This window comes from Emydura macquarii, unplaced genomic scaffold (genome assembly GCF_026122565.2).
Source record: "Emydura macquarii macquarii isolate MOO-44397 ecotype Brisbane River unplaced genomic scaffold, CSIRO-AGI_Emac_v2 contig_2676, whole genome shotgun sequence".
In the NCBI taxonomy this organism is placed as follows: Eukaryota; Metazoa; Chordata; order Testudines; family Chelidae; genus Emydura; species Emydura macquarii.
This window is the reverse complement of record NW_027132813.1, coordinates 22,026,926-22,047,918: the sequence shown is the minus strand read 5'-3', so window position 1 is coordinate 22,047,918 and position 20,993 is coordinate 22,026,926. Positions and strand designations below refer to the sequence as shown.

General features: G+C 40.5%; 1 long non-coding RNA gene across 1 annotated transcript; it reads right to left on the bottom strand.

The window, feature by feature from the left end:
- Positions 1-16,653: 16,653 nt before the first annotated feature.
- LOC137164528 (uncharacterized) lies at positions 16,654-20,774 on the bottom strand. Its single transcript, XR_010923073.1, has 3 exons — positions 20,469-20,774; positions 18,647-18,734; positions 16,654-17,043 (listed from the first exon to the last, which is right to left on the bottom strand). It is a non-coding gene; the product is annotated as an uncharacterized lncRNA (long non-coding RNA).
- Between the last annotated feature and the right edge of the window lie 219 nt (positions 20,775-20,993).

The window sequence follows — 20,993 nt, the reverse complement described above, 5'->3', positions numbered from 1 at the left end:
AGTTTCTGAGGAAAGTCAGGGGGAGGCACTTGGGAGGACAGTGATGGCTGTAGGGAAGAAGGAGACTGGCATAAAATGGCTGATGTTCAGTTTAATGAAATTCTCAATAAATGTTTTAGCAGTCTGCTTGACTCACAGCTTTGATGTCACTGGAAAAGAAGTTGCATCCTCTTGTCAGTCAGTACATGGGTAAAAGCAACATTATTTGCTCTAGGTAAATCTACATCCAAGATATAACACAGGAACTGGTATAATTATTGTCCGGTTTTTAATGATCCCCAAGATACCATCTTGGAAAACAAATTTGCTTGCTAGATTAATAGGCTACTGTCTGCATGTCTGGAGGCATAGTACGATATCTGAACCAGGGGACCTCATTACTGAGCAGGGATTCATCTGAAAAGAGAGAGATTGCTGAACAGCAGAATTATATTAAAAATAAACTGAACTTGATATCTAGAAAACAATGACGAGAAAGGTAATTTTGCATAGGATTGTCTGTAAACCAGAACAATAATAATGGTGATGAAATAACCACCTGTCTGTACTTCACGTTCTCAACACCAGGACCGTTTAGCCCTCCCAGTTTAACAATCATCCAGGAAATACAACCTTTAAGATTAACAGAGAGGTTTTTAAAAGAAATAACCTATGTATGTTCCTGTGTTTAAGATCCCATGTCACTAAAGGGCTAATCCTGCCTTCTCCTTCTTAGGGAGAGATGGCCCCCACAGGCAGGCAAATACTGCAGTTCTGGTGACGTGGAAGGAGTATTTATTTATTTTTACTTTTGGTTATATTTTGATCACAGTTTATTTCCTACTTTCATCTGTTCTGTGGTGACACCAGCCAGCACTAAGAGCAATGAGTATGTGTAAAGTAAAGTTTGTGTATGTGTAAAGTAGCAATTTAACTCCATCTCTAGTTTCTCATTTCTAAATACTCACTCAATAATAAGATCAATGGTCTCTTAGCTAGTTATGAACTTGCCTGTATCTTGTTTGATTACTAATGAAATATCACCTCCTTCCCACCTGACTGAAAGATTTCTGTTACTCGTATGTAATTAGACCCTTTTGATTTGGTAACATATGGCCATTGACATTTCTGAATGAGGCGAGCACCATAGCATCTGGAGGGTTTGATTAAAAACCAGTGATGTACATATTGATTGTAAAATAAGCCATAATAGTTCCCTTTTAAAAAAATCCTCTTTTAGTCTAAATGCTGCTACTAGACAAGAGATTAATGGACAAAGTTTAGAAGTTCAGAAGATGTTTTTAGTTCAAACAATTTATCTGAAACTTTTGAGATCTTTTCTCAACCTTCCATCCTATTTCCTCTTAACTCAGGCAGATCCTTCTCCCTTCATTCTGTAGCCACCTGTATGCAACTTGGAGGGGGAGAACTTGGGTTGCAGGAGGGAAAAGTGTGAAAGAGCATCAGGAAATCATTTTGTGTACAGATGGTTAGGAATAGTAATTGAATGGCTGGCAGCCACATAGATGATTTAATAAAGAGCCAGTTTAGTCTAATGGTATTAGCCAGCACTCTGCACATGGAACACCTTCCAATCCTGTTGTTGTCTCACTGAGCCCATCCTTCCAATCAGTTCTTATCCCTTCACCTGGCACTGCTTAATCTTATTCTCCTTCCTCACCCCTCAAAGTATCTTTCCCCATCTCTTCTTTGAGACAATTCCAGGTCCCATCTCCTTCTATTACTTTTGTCTGAGTTTTGAATGAAGAACACTGAACGTTAGTAATTATTTATTAAGCACCAACAATGTGCTTGGTAACAGTACAAGACACAAAATGAAGATGGTCCCTGCCTTGAGGCTCAGTGAGATTCTCTTTTGTACCACAGTATATCGCCCAACATGTGGTTTATTTTATTAGTTTTGGTTATTTAAGTTTATTGTACAGTTGAAGGGCCTGAAATTGCTTGGGGGTGATTTCTAAGGAAGCAATTTATTTATTTGCCTGATAGTAATACAGAAAATATTCAGAAAATCTGCTTGTTGGGGCTCTTATGACTGTGCATTGTAACACAGGCATTTGTTACTGCGATGTGACTGATTCAGTGAAACTGAAATATCCTGTTTCCCAGTATTTATAAACCAACATTTACAGTTTGTAGAAACACATTTTGTAGAAACCAGATTTCTGGTAGCTCCTTCATTTCTTTTCTATTGTCAATCCTTTCTTTCAGCAATAGGCTGATACTGAAAAGCAAAGAACATACCCACTGTAAGTGAAGGTTTTAGCAATTTAATGTGGAGATGGGGAAGGGAAAGTTTTGCATTTAATGTTTTGATTGGATACATGTGATTTCCTCCATTATAACTGCATTGGTTTTCATAGAAAACATATATGGATTAGCAGTACCTGGTGGGTTTTGAAACTTTCCTATTTCTAATTCAGAATTCTTTCTCAGAATTCAACTTATTATTATAACAAGCATTTTTAAGTTCATTCTACCCATCTTGGTAGTAGCTTGTGCTTCATTCCTCTGCCCAGCCGTCACCTCTTAATAGGTTTTTTTTATTCTGACCTATCCCAGTGATACTCCTTTCTTCTTACACTATAAGCACTTGACTTTGCAAGGTGTTGAGCATTCTGAATTCCCACAGGTTTTAATGGGAGTGGAAGATCCCCAGCACCTGCCAGAACTGGACCCTAGGGTCTTCTTTGGGTGTGCTTAATTCCCAGGAATATTCTTTAATTTCACTCTCTTTATCCTTCTTCATTGTAACCTCAGCCTCCATTACAGCTCTGTTTTATACCCAGGAAATTGGCTGTGTGATCACTGACCATATCACTAATCTAGGATTCAGTCCTGCAAGATGCTGAGGGTCTTGTGTCAGGGGCTGAGGACCCTCAATGGTAGTAGAGGATGCTCATTACCATCTAGGAAGTGGACTGTACCTCACAGGATTGGTCCTTCAATAGGAACAGTGAACTCAAGCAACAAGTGAAAAAATAAAGCAATGCACACTCAGTTTCAAGCCATTTTCAGAGCCACCTGGATATGTAGCTGTTTCAACCCTTATTCAACAGTGACGGGCTCCATAGAGATGGGGACACACAAATGAGACCTTCAGAGACACAGAGATAAAGTGGCCTCCCATTACACAGTAGGAACAAAGAATTCCCTCCACTGCAGGATTCATCAAGTAAAATTTTATAGCCTGTGGTGTGCAAAAGATCTGGCTAGATGATCAGAATGGACCCTGTGACATTGTCTGGATTAAGGGTGACCATTTATAATAATATTGATATAAATATTGCAAACTTATAATAATTCATATGAGATATGCCATGTCAGGTACCATTGGAAAGGTTATAATTTGCTAAATATGGTAATGTTGTTTATGTGCATATATTGTCTCTGTACTGTAAGTTATGGATATGTGTGATATATATCCATATCCAAACACTTGTGTGGTGCTACTGGGTTACATCCCTCCAGGCAAATTAGTGTCAGCATTGATAACTCATTGAGGGCCATTACCTTTACAATGAGCCCAGGGAGAAAAGCCAGGACAGCACCTATGAGTCATCAGGACATATAGGGACATGCCAGTGGTCAGGGGGACTGCAAGTGCCTTTCCCTGCCACTGTGCTGTGGGCTTGTATTTGAAACAAGTCACATAGCAGACCAGAGACTATACAATGCAGCTTCACCATTCCCATCTTGTCTTTATTCCTGCTTCCTACATCTGGATCAGCTCATCTACAACTGAAGCTGTGAAACAAAGGACTGAGACCCATCCAGGTACTGGATGTACACCAGAGGAACTGTACAAAGCTGCAAACTCCACAATTCTGCTGAGAATCTGATATATATGGACTTTAAAGTCATTTGTATGCATCTGATTGCTTTGACCATTTGACATTTGACCATTTAACATTTCTCTTTTCATTTGTTTCTTTCCTTTTATAATAAACCTTTAGTTTTAGTTACTAAAGGATTGACTGGCAGCCTGATATTTTGGGTAAGATCCAAACTTATATTGGTCTGGTAATGTGGCTGACCCTTTGGGAATCAGGAGAACATTTTTGGTAAAGAGAATAGAATTTAAATAACTTATCTCTTTACTGGACCCAGTTGCTAAATGGGGCCAGAGACTGAAATGCAATAAAGGGGGCTGTGTATTTCTTTTTTGGGGCTTCTTGATAAACAGTGCTCCTGATTCCCCACATTGGTTGTGACTGGTTGGGGAATCTAACTGCAGTGTTAGCAACCAGTTTGGGAGAATCTGCTTTCCTTTTTGCAGCCTCCCTGCCCTTGACATTTTCAGATGGGCTACCCTCGGTATGGACAGGTCACAGAACCTTCTGACCCTAAAAATCTATCACTATCATTATGACATCACAGAACACAAATAAAAATGAGAAAAAGGATTGTCTTGGCTATTGTTTAAGACAATTAACATGGAGAAAACCAAATAACTTATGGAGGATGTATATGTTTGTAAATCATAGCTTTCATAGAAAAAAACAAAGTATTGAAATGCAGAAATTATAAACAGATTTTTCCAGTGACACAGAAAAACCATGCATACATATGGCAAATCAACATCTTTGTCTGCAGATGCAGAAGCAGCAACGAGATCATTTCAACAGTTGTCATTGAACCTCACTCACAAGAGTCTGTCCTCCTGATACCTTCAGTTCATAGCTTATAATTGTCACGTTCAGATAAATCTACTTTTAAAAGGATTAACACCATAGTACAAGCCTATCAAATTTATATCTTTAACTGAAGTTCAAAATATAGATTTTAGTGCTGAGACTGTGCGTTTCCAAAAAGCAATGTGAATGTTCAGAAGATTTTCAGTAATGTGCTGTCTCTTAGTATTTGCGGAAAGCAAATGATTATTTTGAGCAATAATCTGATGCAGTGTTGAAAATCCCTGTGCAGAGATTTGTAACTTGGCTTTTTCAGAGGCCTTTGCCATTATGATTATTGACTTTTCACAGACATTTCAGGAAATTTATTTGGGTTTCATCTGTTCAATTTCAGGTCAGCTCTCTCAGGTTTGTTTACTCATATTTGGTCAGGGCTATCGGAATGCAGTTAAAGTGGCTTTTCTAATCCTAATTTGTGAGAATTTACATGACCAACTCCAGTAGCATTAATAGATGTTCCATCCATTATAACTAGAACATACTTCCCCAAAATCATAGATTTGCCACTAATATTTTATATGCTAATATATTTCTCCTTGTATAGAATTATCAAATGCTTCAGGACATTAAGAATATTTGATCTTATTTTAGTATGTTTCATCTTTATATCATTTTCCTCACTTATGGGAAATATTCCCCCTTTTCTCTTGCAATACACCTGTTGCCATACTTTGTGAATGAACAATTAATTTCCTAGCCCAGAACAAGCCAAGTTTCAAAAGTGTTTTTCCCAATGTGACTGATGGATGCTTCATGATTCTGAGCAGTGTTTTTTCATGACACTGCTACCTTTTGGAAATTTCCTCCCTTTACTGATGGGGAGCAAGGGTGGTTAGCATTTTTAAAACAATGAAGTCCAGCACAATACCAGCCACAGAAGCCTGAGTTGGTATTTGGTCAATATGCCAGCACATGCATAATCTTGTCTGCATTAACCTAAATTCATGCATTTTCAAATAACTCCATGAAAGCAGATGCAGTGAAAAAAATTCTCTGGTTAAAATCAGGAGTATTAATTTTTAATGAAATAAGGGATATGTCAGATTTTATCTTTCCATTGGGGAAAAGCCTTTTCATTCCTTCGATATGTGAATTCCTAATGTGAGTTTTATAGAGTTCACTTAATTGTTCCTCATAATTATCTCGACCTCCTGTCTTGTGTGGCTGACTTCAGTGTGTCCTCTTTCTGGGGACACGAGAGAAATTGTTACAATAGGAACTCCTTGGGGACAATCATCTTTTCTGTTCATCTGTCATTTTCAAGAAAGAGTTCAGTAGATTGTAGGCAATTTTAAACCCAGGATGAAATACTACCTTGAGAAAAATAAATACAGGTTGCACTCCATTTTATAGATGCTCATTTTTGCTATTGGGGATGCTGATCCTACAGAGGTAGTTTCTTGACAAACAATTGTATATCATATCATTCCTTGTCAAAGATCAGTATAAACTTACATATGAGAATATAACGTGAATCTCTTAGATATTTTTCAGAGTATTTGAATTCCTTAATGCTTTCTGAACAATAGTCTGTAAAATCTTATATGTAATCTTTTACCTCAATAATTTCTGTAATAGCATACTGGACTGGTCACAGGGTGATACCCTGAATCCTTCTGCCTTGTTTTTTGTTTGCTTGTTTTTTCCTTCTTCAAGCCTTAGCCCTGGTTCAGGAAAGCACATAAGCATATGCCTAAATTCATCCCAGTTCAGGACTTCACTTAAGTTTATGCTTAACTTAAAGCATAAAATTAAATAAAGATTTGAGAACAGACAGCTAGGGGCAGGACACCCTAAGAGAAAATCTACTACTTGACACATTTTAAACAATTTAAAAACTAAGCATTAGTGGATGATTTTCTAGTGAGGTGGTGATACTGGGTGATAATTTCAAAGGATCCCAAAGGAGCTGAGTGCCCAGTTCACATTGGAATTCAATGGGATTTGGGAACCTGATTCCCTTTGGAAAAAAATCACCACCACTGCAAATAGGGTCAGTGCCTGGCCAATCATTTAAACATTACCCAGCTCTCAGCAGAAATCCTGATCAGGATGGATACAGGTTCCACTACACTCAGTTTATGAATTTAACTATAGTTAAACAAATTTCATATCACATCATCTAGATTAGAAACAAACATTGCACTTGGAGAATGGTTTCAGATTTAACTGCCTTTAGTACTGTAAGATACTGCAAAAAGTATCAGCACTCCACCTTTCTACAGATACAAGACATTCTTGTGTCCCAATTTCCTATTTATTGCTACTAAAGTTAGTTCAACACTTCTGGGTGTGTGTCTCCCACTGTGCTGCCGGATGTTTCACACCATCTCAAAAGGGATATTGCAGAACTAGTGGAGGTTCAAAGAAATACAATGAGAAAGATCAAGGGCATGGAAAAGCAATCAAAGGAGGAGTGACTGAAAAGTTTGGTACTATTTACCTTAGAGTCTGAATAGCCAGAGACATGATAAAAGCATATAAAATAATGAATGGTATAGAGGAGGTGGATCAGAAGCTTCTTTTCCTTTTATCTCATAATGCAAAAACAATGGGATATTCAATGAATCAAAAGGTGGCAAATTGAGAACTGATAAAAGGAAATACTCTTTCTCATGTTGCGTAATTAGACTGTGGAACTCATTGTCATAGGAGGTCTTAGACAGTTCCAAGTGGGACACTTAAAAGCATAACAAAAATATCCAGAGTTATAATGATTAATGCTAACAAAATGTTGGGAAGGGATATAAAATATGATTCAGGGCTTATCCCCATCTCTAATAATAAGGGATTGTCGGACTTCATGGGGGAGAAAATTATCCCATAAGTGCAAGACTTCTTGACCCTTCCTCTGAAGCACCTAATGCTGGCCATGGCTGGAGACAGGACAGTGGACTAGATGGACCAAGAGTCTGATCTACTCTGGCCATTCCTATGTTTCTAATGCAGCTTTTCCTCAAGGAAATCTAAAGATGCCACAGAAAGCAAGTGCAAAAATCATTGCTTTCACATAGACTCTTCCCACATCTAAAACTAGGCAAGGGAAGTCCAAAGAAGTTAGAGGAGAAGCTTATAAAATATTCTAGCAATCTATAGAGGAGACGGGAGAAATCAAATCCACTTCTTGGATGTTTTCCTAATTCAATTAGTTTTTTGGAGGTGCTCAGCTACTGCAATGATAGGTGTTAGATAAGACCCTACACAAACAGATAGCTCTAATTTTTATGTTAGTGAACTCACTGGGATTTTATCTTTTAGAAAAGATATTTTTGTAGGGCCAGAAAAAAGAGACATTTTTGGCACCTGGTTCTTCCGATGTCACGTATGCATGTCTGGAACGGTTTCACTCTACAGTAGGAACTCATTAAACTTTAAGGACTCTGGTTATAAGTCTGAGTCCATTGCAGGCTGGACTGGAGTGAAATCCAGTTGCAGACAGCTTCTTCCTCAAGAAGAATCACACTCTCTCTGAGAGCAGAAAAATGTTGTTCTCTGGCTTCAACTCCATTCGTTCAGCTCCTGCACATATCCCAGCTGTCTTAATAATTACAGGTTGTGTGATTGCAAAGTCTACAGAAGAAAAGGAAGAGCAGAGCTATTTTTCCTTTCTCTTAAAGACTGAAACAGTGAAAATGCTTCAGTCAACAGCCACATTGCCTCAAAACATAGGAAACACTCCTACAATGCAGTAATTGGACAAGGTGACTCGGGGCTTAAAGAGGCTCAAAAGTGATTCTTCAGCCACAAGGTTTGATTATCTCCAAATCTATCTGAAAATAACCGGCTTCTTGTTCCTGTGGTGACTTATGTCCACGTTTAAAAACCAAACAGGTTTCTAGTTGCTAGCGGAAATAAGTAACAAGCACTGAGTGTTCATCTATGGGAGCCCCCCATCCTACCCCATACTCTATATCCATTTGACCATACACCCATAGTCCTTTTAGCAAACATACTTACTTAATCTATGTAAAAATACAATGAAAGAACAGACCCATTCCCTGCTTGAACCAATATCTGTTTATTTAAACCCATAATAAATAGGAATATTCTTGGACTAAATTTTCCATTCCTAATAATTTGCTTTGATGTTGAGTATGATTAATTCAGTTCTCTCTAGTTTATTAATTTCTCCAAATTCATCAACCAACTTTTCACTAACAGAAAATGTACTCAGGAGATTTTCAGGAAAAAGGTCAGTTAGACCAGAACAGTAGTTATGTTTATAAAGAGACACTTTGGTTCAACAAAATATTTGGCTAGTTTAATCAAAATGCAAATATACCTCTGCCGAGAAGAAGAGTGCTTATCCTCTAGCTAAATGCTACTGAACTACACAGACATTGCTGCATGCAGTTCATCTTGGAGGATCACATTTTTAAAGTTCACTGTAATAAATAATGGATTACTTTGTTATCCACAGTTAACAAGAACATGTCATATTAGGGAAACATTACCTTCAACTGAAAGCTTATTATACTGAATATTTCATCCCACTCTTATTTATCTAAACTCTACTTTCAAAGTGAGCAGCTATTCTCTATAGCAGTGGTTCCCAATCCATGGCCCATGGGCCAAAAGCGGCCCGCGGGGGTCATTCAAAGTGGCCCACCACTGGCTGCAGAAGGAAGCTTCTGTCTAAGGACCCAGGCAGAGCGCATTGCTGTGGGGCTACAGGCACCTTGCTGCAGCCAAGGAGACAAAAGATCAGCGCTCTCCTCCCCCTGGCTGTAGCATGGAGCACAGCAAAGCGCTCTGCCTGGGTCCAAGGTGCTGGGGTCCCTGCTAGAGGCAGAGGGAGGGGAACACTGATTTCCCATCACCCTGGCTGCAGAAGGGAGACATTGCCTAGAGACCCAGGTGGAGTGCACGGGGCAATAGGACACATGCAGTTTCCCTGCTTCAGCTAGGCGGATGGGAGATCAGCGAGGAGGCAGCTTCCTCACTGAACTCTTCCATCTGGCTGTAGTTAGGGATGGGGGTGGGCTGCTGGCAGAGACTGGTGGCCCTTCAGGGTTGTAAAAATGATATCTGTGGCCCTCGAGCCAAAAAGGTTGGGAATCACTGCTCTACAGGATAAATTCACCCTGGTACACAGGATCCTTGCAAGATCTACTGGTCTCTCTGTTCTTCCTGCCCACTGTAGAAGGAGTTTCCATGTAGCTCTTGCAATAAGTTGGTGCAGGCCTTGTGCAACTGGTCATCAGAGCTAATGCGATTAAGTATAGTGTGTCTGATGCACAGCAGGAAATGATGCCACCTGCTGGGCAGACACCTGGTGGGTCGGGGGCTGTTCCACAGGACATCTGGCCCTGCAGCACATAGCGCTACAAGCAGCAGAGGGAGGAGGCGCTTAGCAGGGAATACAGACTTTGATGGGACTAGTCCCACAGAGGCAGATATAGAGTTGTCTGCACATGCTCCGGAGCCTTGCAGCACATGGACTGCAGGCTTCGGAGGGAAGGCAGAGACCTGGGTTCTCTGGGCCATTTCAGATCACAGGCTCACACTCCCATCAGCTTTCACCCTTGCTTCTCCAGACCCAGCAACAAGTGGAGGGAGAAAGGGGGCTTCTCCAAGGGGTGATGGGTAGCGAGGGGGAGGAGTTGTGAGCCAGAGGGATAATTACTGTTTTCTCCCACACTGCCCTTTTCTATAAAGTGTCCCCGTTTTTTACTTGGAAAATATAATTAATTGCAAAGCTGGGCGGGGAGGAATGTGTCTGCAACCCCACATCTGATTTCAGGCACTAGCAGCCTGAGGAATAGACAGAAGAGAGTGGGCCAAGGTAGCGTACATGGGTTCTGTTATTATGCAGAACCAGTGACCCTTTAACCCAGATGGGTTGTGACCACTATTCTAATGTGTACATAGCGGTTGCTGTTGTGCTGCATCCTCCCCATGTGACCTAGGGAGAGGCATTGGTTTTACTTCATTTCCAACTCCCCAGATCTTTTTATCTAGAGGGAGTCCTTTCCTTTCTATTATCTTGATAGCGCATGTAGAACATGCCTTTTGCACATCCAGCTCATGACACTTGCAGTACTTTGATCTTAGAAGCCTGCATCACAAATGAGAAGAGCATGTGATGGTAAGTGTCTTAAAAGGGCATCAGATTCCAGCAGACGGACAAAGGGACAACAGAATCAAAAAGTTTTCAGGTGATGATTAGAAGCAGGGAAAGGAGGAATGAGCGGATGTCAAGAGGAAGTAAGGTCCACAACCTCAGACCCACTACAATAAAGGCTTGATTACCTGTCTACCAACTGTAATGGTACTCTGAAAATACAGCTGTTGTCAGAGAGCAAACGAGATGCTTTTATATAAGTCTCACTGCTAAGAAGCAATGATTGACCAATAATTTATGGCTTTATGCTGAACTGATGGTGAATGTCTGGACCAATGTTGAGTTCCAGTATGTTCTGATGTAGGTTACATCCTGTCTTTAAAATGCTGAAAGTAAGCAAGCTAAAGAAAAAGCAACAAGACAAGGTGATGTACTTCCTTGTCACTAAAATGCTTCCAGATTGCAGATTTTTTTCCCTGGACTTTGCACTACCTTCTCCCATCTCCATTTTGGATTAAACATTGTCACATTGACATCAAAATTTAGCATCTTCCAAGGGAATCTCTTGTCCTTATCACCTCCTTTCCATTTCATTTGATTTTAGGGTGAGATCAAATAAGAAAATTAAAATGTGTTCTTTTTGAATGAGGCAAAGAAATTGAAAATGAGAGGTGTGAACAGAACCTAGTATTCTTTCTGCCATGAAGTATTAGTCTTTCTTCTTCTTCTTCTTCTTTTTTTTTTTTTTTTTTTTGTTAAACAGCCAATTGTCATGAAAGTGGAATGATGTCACCCAACCTTTTTGTAAAATAATATTCTATGAGTGGGCATTATTCTGCAGTCTTTAAATGAAGGCAAATACTCTCATTAGGACATTTACATGTTTGCAGATTTACAACTATAGGATCAAGTCCAGGGTAGAAATTCAGAAAATCAGGACTTTCAGGAAAATTAGTTCAAAGATACATACACTAAACACTAAATTGACTTATGTGGGGAAGGTTATCTCCACTACACATTTAAGAGGTAGAAGTTTACAGCTTGAGTTCTGGAGAAAACAGTGTAAATTCCAAGGAGACTCTGAAACCACATTCTCAGATGATTTTCCACTGGGCCCAGGAATCACTCACAAGATGGACATGAAATATATTTATCCTACGCATTTACAAATAGAACCATACGTCAGTGTAGCTGGTACCGGGGTGCCATTAGCCCACACAAGTCCTCTGAATACTAAAATAGTAGATTGCTCATAGGAAAACATTTTCTACCTATTCATGAGTATGGCTCATTAATATGAGCAAACTACTTTGCTGGATGAGTCTGCAATTTGTTCATGTCACAAAATGTGTTTCGTGATTCATCATGCATGCTTTGCTCAATTAAACTCAGGCTGGCAGGATCTCAGGAACTTTATCTTGCCATGGAATATGTTTCTGTCTTTGCAATTCATTGGGAGAGGCCTTAGTTTTGTTTTTTACATGTCCCAGAAAGTGTCTGGTGATTTGTCATGCACACAAAGACCAGTAGACAAGTATCCTTGTCCTGGAAATTTTTACATGTCACAAAATGTGTTTTATGATTTGTCATTCAAACGCTAATAGGTCAGCATACCACACTGGCACAGGGTAGAGGTTTTTTGTTTTTTGTTTTAAAGGCACCATCGTATGTTCCAGGATTTATCGTGCAGAATCTCTTTCCAAAATTGTTGCATTTTTACATTTTTTTTCCTCCTATTTCCAAACATTTCTTACACAAAAATAATTCATTCAGATAGGAAAGAACACAGTATCTTCCTTCAATGTACATGTCATTCCTGATTCCATCTACCAGCCTCTCTGGCTTTAAAGAGCTTGAAAGGTGAGAATACTTGAGGTGCAGCATAGCAGCTAAGCAGCGTCTCTGTGAGCTCCTGGCTGAATCATTTCAAGATCTGATTTTTGGCTCTACAGAATCTTTCCAGAGCACTATGAATGATAGCCCTGATAACCTTCATTGACATTATAACTCTCAGCTTCTTCATGCAGTTATTTCCTGAACCCACAAGGGGAGAGGGAATTCCTCGATTTAGTCCTAAAGGAAGCATAGGATCTGATCCAAAAAGTGAATATAGCTGACCCGCTTAGTAATAATGACCGTAAAGTAATTAAATGTAACATGCTTTTTGGTACGTGGGGGGTATACCAAAGAAACCCACCACAGTAGCATTTAGCTTCAAAAAGGAAAACCACACAAAAATGAGGAAGTAAATTAAAAGTGAAGTACCTGCAAGGTACATGGTAACTATTTTAAAAAACCATAACAGAGGCTCAAATTAAGTATATACCCCAATAAAAAAACAACAGTAAGAGTTTAGCCAACCAAAAGAAGGTTGAGGGGAGATATGATTGTTCTCTATAAATACATCAGAGGGATAAATACCAGGGAAGGAGAGGAATTATTTAAGTTCAGCGCCAATGTGGACACAAGAACTAATAGATATAAACTGGCCATTGGGAAATTTTGACTTGAAATTAGACAGGTTTCTAACCTTCAGAGGAGTGAAGTTCTGGAATAGCCTTCCAAAGGGAGCAATGGGGGCAAAAAACCTAGCTGACTTCAAAACTGAGCTTGATAAATGTATGGAGGGGATGGTATGATGGGACAGCCTAGTTTGGCAATTGGCTGATCTTTGATTACTCATGGTAGATATGCCAATGGCCTCTGGAGGGATGTTAGATGGGGTGGGTTCTGAGTATTACAGAGAATTCTTTCGTGAGTGTCTGGCTGATGAGTCTTGCCCACATGCTCAGGGTTTAACTGATCACCATATTTGGGGTCAGGAAGGAATTTTCCTCCAGGGCAGATTAGCAAAAGCTCTGGGGGTTTTTCGCCTTCCTCTGTAGCATGGGGCACGGCTCACTTGCTGGTGGATTCTCTGTACCTTAAAGTCTTTAAACCATGATTTGAAGACTTTAATAACTCAGTCATAGGTCAGGGGTCTATTGCAGGAGTGAATGGGTGAGTTCTGTGGCCTGCGTGGTCAGACTAGATGATCATATTGTTCCCTTCTGACCTTAGAGTTTATGAGTCCAAAAAAATGCTACTCTGGCTAAACAACAGAGTAAAAGAGGCGGTTAGAGGCAAAAAGGTGCCCTTTAAAAATTGGAAGTCAATTCTACCAAGGAAAAGTTCATGAAGAATGGGTCCATCAATGGCTATTAGCCAACAATCCCATGTTCTCGGTGTCCCTAAACCTCAGAAATTGCCCTGTTCTGTTCATTCCCTCTGAAACATCCGGCAATGGTCACTATAGGAAGACAGGATACTGGGCTAGATGGTCTGATCAGTATGGCCATTCTTATGCCTAATATCCATTAATTTAAATGGCAGTTAGATGTCTAAATATCTTTGAGGAGTGGGCCTGAGTGCCTTGTTCCCACCACATATCTGTTGCTTCTTGCCATAAGTCCTAGATTGTGAGCTCTCTGGTATAGGAACAATAAGCATTTACTCATCTGTACAGTACTGAGCACATTGGAGCTCTGATCCCTAATTGGGGCTAATAGATGCTGTTGCAGAATAAATAAATAAGAAAGCAATCCTAATTAATAATAAAAAATTACTTTGTTTATTTAAGCATGGCAATTTGGATAAAATCAGCAGCAATAAAGTTAAAATATTAAGTTGCTAAGGGCCAAATTCTGTAGTACCTAACTGAGCAATACCCACACTGATGACAAAGAATGACTCTTTGAAGCTGGCAAATTTCAGCTGAAATCTGAGTGAAATGGAGGGTGATGTATGGGTTTACTCAGTGGGAGCTTTGTTCATTTAAAGACTGTAAAATGTTATCCTGACTCTGAACCTAACAGCACCATTGGTTTTATTATTCACGTTTATAAATCATGTCTGTTTCAGTAATGCCTAGTGGCCAACCAAGACAGGGGCACCATTGTGCCAGGCACTGTATACACATAGGGTATAAGAAAGTCCCTGCCCAGTAGGTAGCATTCTAGGTAATTAACATTTAAATTGCTATTGAGTTTCAGCTTGCCTTGGTAATAGTGATTCATCTTTGCCACATATAAACGCTAAAGTTAAAAAAAAATAGTTGAAATGGATGCTCCATCACCTATTTGCTACAGTTATAAGACACAGATTAATTTTTTAAATTGGACTTCTTTATTCTATCCCAATAGACACTGCAGGGATTTACAATTCATCATCTGTAATAGAATATAAATGCTGCTGTCACACTTAGCGTTCCACCTCATTGACACAGCAGGTATCAATGTGTTTAAAACCGATCAGAATAAACAAGATATCATAAAAATATCAATTCTTTCAGAATTGATACAAGCTTGTTCAAAGCATGTGTCTCTGAATTAAAGGGATATTTCTGATCTTTCATGTTTTCCCGTTTTTTTCACAGGGCAGTAAAAAGTCTTTACTTCTTTGATCTCGCTAAAATTCTTGATAGGAAGGATTAATTTACATACAATCTAACAAGGAGCATTATTCTCTTGACATCTAGTTTATTGAAGAAAGAGTTCATAATGGATCAATATTAGCTCTTAAACTTTGCAAAACTTAAATTGTGTAACAACTAGTACATCATTTAATTGATTTAATCACTTGGGCCCCAATCTCTTTCCAATTTCCTTTCTGTTGGATACTTGTTATAAACTGACTAATTTAGGTTGTAGAGAATTTATAGTGCTTTAGCTGTAAGGGAGACCGATGATTCAATGAAAGTAAGAGATTTGTTTGTGACTGCCAGGTAAGTGGGGAAAGGGAGAGGTTTTCTTAAAAATTTCCAGTTCTTCCAATCAATTTTCAATCAGTTCTTTTGGAAAGCATGCTACCTGAATATATATTCATAACACCTACTTGTACATGATCTATGGCAGCTCCTTTACTAGGATGAAATTCATGCTAGTGCAGAGGCTCACTCATTCCTCTGAGAGGAATTGTCGGGAGAAAGCTGTAAGCGGAGTAGCCACATGATGGGAAATCTGCACCTGGTGCACTCCAGAGGTGTGGCTACAAGGCATCTGTGAAAAGACTAGTTTAAAGGACGGTGTTGAGGGATGGCCCTGAGAGGGACCACAGGACTGTGGTTGCTGCTTCAGTCCACAGGCTGGAGAAGTGGCCATTGAGAGGTATCATATTCTGTAAGCCCTTACATTTAGAGGGAAGGTCTTCACTGCTGAATGCAACACATTTTGCAGCTACTCAGGCTCTATCAAGTCAAAGTGAACATCATCCTTATTTTAGTGGCTAGTTAAAACACTGGAGCACTGGCCTTGCCTATTTGAGCAAGTATTAATTGTACTGTCTGCATTTCCAGGACAAAGCCCCGTCTTTGCATTCAGTGTGGAATGTATTCAGTTGATTGCACTACATTTTTTTGATGTGCTTCTTTACTGCACTTGCATAGCCTGCAACACTATCTCAGTCGCCATTTACAGCAGTATAACTACTGCAAGTTGGCCTCTTTTATGAATACTTATGACTTAATTGTGGGTTTACTGAACTGATCCATGCAGAAAACTGTGGAGTTTCAGAAATGATGAACACCCACAATTCCAGATGACATCAATGGAGGCTGAAAATCAGGCCCTAAATGGCTAGAAATAGACTAGGATTATAAATGCTGCTAGCTGCCCCTGAACCAAACAGTGACATTGACATAAGCAAGGTATATGCTAAGACTGCTCAGTGAAATGTCACTTTGGCAAAGGAGTATTTATGACAAGTTTTGAGTATTGCTGAAGCTCCCACGTGCAACATAAATTAATTCAGCAATAGCAACTTCATTAGGGTACTTGTTATACTCATCTTGAAGGGTTTCTTTGTTTTTTATGCTCTGAATTTATTTAATTTACTTAGCTAAATTAACAAACAGAGGTTTTGACATTAGGTTGATCTACTTTTGATGGGTGAGTGATTTCTCATACTGAGAGCTTTGGTTTTATGTGAATGTAATAACACAGTTCCTACACTGTTTCAAATCTTTGCACAATACAAAGCACATTTTTAAAGAAAATGTACTGATGGATTATAAGGATGTAAAAAGGATTTCTGTCTGCTGTAAAGAGAGGAACTACATAGTATATTGGCCCCATTTCTTTCTGTGGTTGGTCTGGGACAGATTTATATTCACCATCATCTGAAAGCAACTTTTAAAAACATTATTCTTGTTCCTTTACATCTCCTTCCCATCTTAGCTGTTCATCTCTTCTTACTGGTCCAGGAGGGGAACAGGCAGCATCCATCAGAAATGAGACCAAAAGGTGAAATCTGGCAAATGGCAAAACACCCACTGATTTCAATGCGGAGGGGGGACAGGAATCCCCCAAAATGTTTTGTTAGCCTCTCCCAGTGCTGTCAAGTACAAATTGATAATTTGTTGATAACTTTTACTACAGATGAACCCAATCCTGAAAATTCAGAGAGAGACAATGAAAAGCAAACCTCATAAAGCATAGCTTCTTAGATTTAAAAGTCATAGAATCATAGAGTTGGAAGGGACCTCAGGAGGTCATCTAGTCCAACTCCCTGCTCAGAGCAGGACTAACCTCAGCTAAATAATCCCAGCGAGGGTTTTGTCAAGCCACAGCTTAAAAACCTCTAAAGATGGAGATTCCACCACCTCCCTAGGTAACCCATTCCAGTGCTTCACCACCCTCCTAGTGAAAAACTTTTTCCTAATGTCCAACCTAGACCTCCCCCACTGCAACTTGAGACCGTTGGTCCTTGTTCTGTCATCTGCCACCACTGAGAACAGCCTAACTCCATCCTCCCTGGAACCCCCTTTCAGGTAGTTAAAGGCTGCTATCAAATCCCCCCTCATTCTTCTCTTCTGTAGACTGAACAAGCCTAGTTCCTTCAGCCTCTCCTCATAAGTCTTGTGCTCCAGCCCCCTAATCATTTTTGTTGCCCTCCGCTGGACTCTCTCCAACTTGTCCACATCCTTGTTGTAGTGGGGGGCACAAAACTGGACACAATACTCCAAATGCGGCCTCACCGATGCCAAATAGAGGGGAATGATCACTTTCTGTGATCTGCTGGCAATGCTCCTACTAATGTAGCCCAATATGCTATTAGCCTTCTTGGCAACCAGGGCACATTGCTGACTCATATTCAGCTTCTTATCCATTGTAACCCCCAGGTCCTTTTCTGTAGAACTGCTGCCTAGCTCGTCGGTCCCCAGTCTGTAGCTGTACATGGGATTCTTCCGTCCTAAGTGTAGGACTCTGCACTTGTCCTTGTTGAACCTCATCAGATTTCTTTTGGCCCAATCCTCCAGTTTGTGTAGGTCCTTCTGTATCCTATCCCTATCATCCAGGGTATCTACCACTTCCCCCAGCTCAGTGTCATCTGCAAACTTGCTGAGGGTGCAATCTATCCCATCCTCCAGATCATTGATGAAGATGTTGAACAAAACTTGTCCCAGGACCGACCCCTGGGGCACTCCGCTTGTGACCAGATGCCAGCTAGACATGGAACCATTGATCACTACTCGTTGAGCCCTATGCTGTAGCCAGTTCTCTATCCATCCATCCAGTCATAGGTCCCGATTCTTCTCTCATTTACACTAGTGTAAAATCAGGTGTAACTCCATTACAGGACTTATATCAATGTAAAACAACTAAGATTGTAAACTTTTTGGGGCAGGGACCATCTTTTTGTTCTGAGTTTGTACATCCCCTAACACAATGGGGTCCTGGTCTATTATTGGGGCTCCTAGGTGATACGGTAATACAAATAATTAATAGTTATAATAATGATAACAGTGTTGGAGGAGACTCAGGCCCACTAAAAAATAATACCGCCATATTATGGAGCACAGCAGCGAGTTACTTGTAAGATAAATATATGGTGGCTTTGCATGAATTCTCACCATAAACACAAACAATCTGACTCTTTTCTTGCATCACTTTTACCTCAGAGCCAGTCCATTGTCTTCAATAGTTATTCCTGATTTATACCTGTGGAAGAAGAAAGATAACCAGGTCTAAAATCTGGACATTTAGAAGCACTGTTATAGTGACAGTTGCTATTGCTGTACATGTTATGAGTTATTGATATATGAAGACTCAGGATAAAACTCAGATGACCAAGTTAAGGGGATTGTGTGAGGTAAAGTGCCATTTGTCTGGGTAGTCAAACCCGCTCTGAGGTTCCTTTGCATTGCAAAGCAGCTACACGCAAGAAGGATTGATGCTCCAGCTCATTTTTCAAACCCGTGTGGTACTAGGCGTTAGGTAGGGGTTTTCCCAGGCAAATAGCTCCGTGGTGGTGGTAAAAGAGTGTTAAGCACTGAGATGTCAGGTATGAGAGAGGACCATTGGTGAAAGGCCAGTGGTGCGTTAGCTGAGGTTTCTGCAAAAGGAAGTTGACTGTGTTTGTACAACACCATGCACAATGAGGGCCTGGTCCGTGATTGGGGCTCCTAGGTGCTAAAGCAATACAAATAAATAATAATATAATGTTGGAGGCCTAGCCTGGCCTGAGTTGCTTGACCAAGTTGCTTGACCACTGGTGGCATTGCTTGACCACTCTTTGAGGCCTAAAGCCTCAGCAGCCTGAATGCTTTTTACATTTGACAGAGATCAATAGATTGCTGAGTAACCTCGTGGTGCCTCAGTGTCTGCACACTACAGCAAATAATAACTAATGTGGGTTTGACACAATACAGCATGTAAGCAGCAAGTTTGCAGCTGTGCATAGATAAAGATGAACAAGGACATGAGTTTATACATTTTATGTTAAGGGGTGATGTTTCCCACCGTGTGGGGCGAGTTTTCTCATTGCCTCTCCCACTGCTAGATGTTGTTTTGCTCTCATTTATCAGGGTAAGAACATGAATATTAGTTATTACTAACAATGAAGGGTAGATTAAGTGAAGGATATGAAAACGTCACCCATGATAATTGAATGAATGGATGCTGTGTATAAAAAGCTACCACTCAGACAAAGGAGCACACTTCATCGACACCTGATTCTGCAGGAGTTGCTGCTGGCCTGATCACCTGGAGGGGCTCCTGAAGACAACCATTCCTTTTACAGCCTCTGGAGTGAGCACATCACTCTAGTGAGTTGGGATATGTTGAAATCCTTGCTCATTAAACCTTACTGATCTGCAAATCGGGCGTACCATGTCTCACTGTTAAGTGCACCGCAACACATAATAGCATGAGAAGAGACTCAGTTTGTGATCACACTGTTGGAAGAAACGGGATTTGTGTACATTTTGTAAATAAACAAACGGTAGCAGATGTCTTTACTCCATGTCACTGATTTCTCCTCCAACAGAAAACTGACCTACAACATCCCGAAATCTGCTGTCTTGGCAAAGGGACAAGAGCATAATTATATACCAGTAAGTACCAGTGTTTGTTTAGTCTCTCCATGTCCCACATATAATGAACTTGAGTGTTTGAAGTGATGAGAGCCCTGGGAGTTGAGGCTGTTCAGCACCTCTCCAGAAGGTGCTCAGCATGGGGCGCACAAGGAGAATGGTTCTCATAGCGTCCAACTCCATGTGCCCATGCAGTGGCCACACACACAATCAAACCCTGAACAAGTATTCTAAAAACGTTGTTCATACCATTTCAAACCTTTCATGGCCAACAAAATGCGTAGCTAAGTCTCCTTCTCCCTGGCCCCCCAACCCATAAGAGGGCAAAAGTCATTTAAACTGTGTAAATGGTTCCACTCACCATCAGCCCTGTCATCAGACTGTAGCATTGCAGAGATCCTTTGTTTCCAGTGCTCTCTGGTGACCACTTCTTTGGCACTGTGATGGCTTGCTTCTGTCTATATCTTTCATGGGCTAGCCCTCCAGACAGGTCACCTTTTAAATTCAGTTTCCTTCTGGGGGTAACAAAAGTCCAACTGAAATTTAAAACATTCAGATAAATGATTCTTCTGCCCCTCTTGGGCTCTACTGAAGTTCCCTGCTTTTCACCCCTACTCCTGGGCCCTGCTATGCTTCTGAAGCTGATTAGTGCTTCCCAGGGCTTTTCCCCTGGAGGCCTTCCTTGCCAGCAGGGTTCATGACTGGGGACTCCAGCAACTTCCTCCAGAAACCACCCTGCTTCTTACAAGCCCTACTTCCAGACTTCCCACAGGAGGCCAACCTGCTCCCAATAGGCCCTCTTCTGCCTGTTCTGAAAGAGGAGAGAGAGAGATAGGGATATCTACCTACCTCCTCCTCTATTCTGGGTCTCCTTCCTTACTGAGTT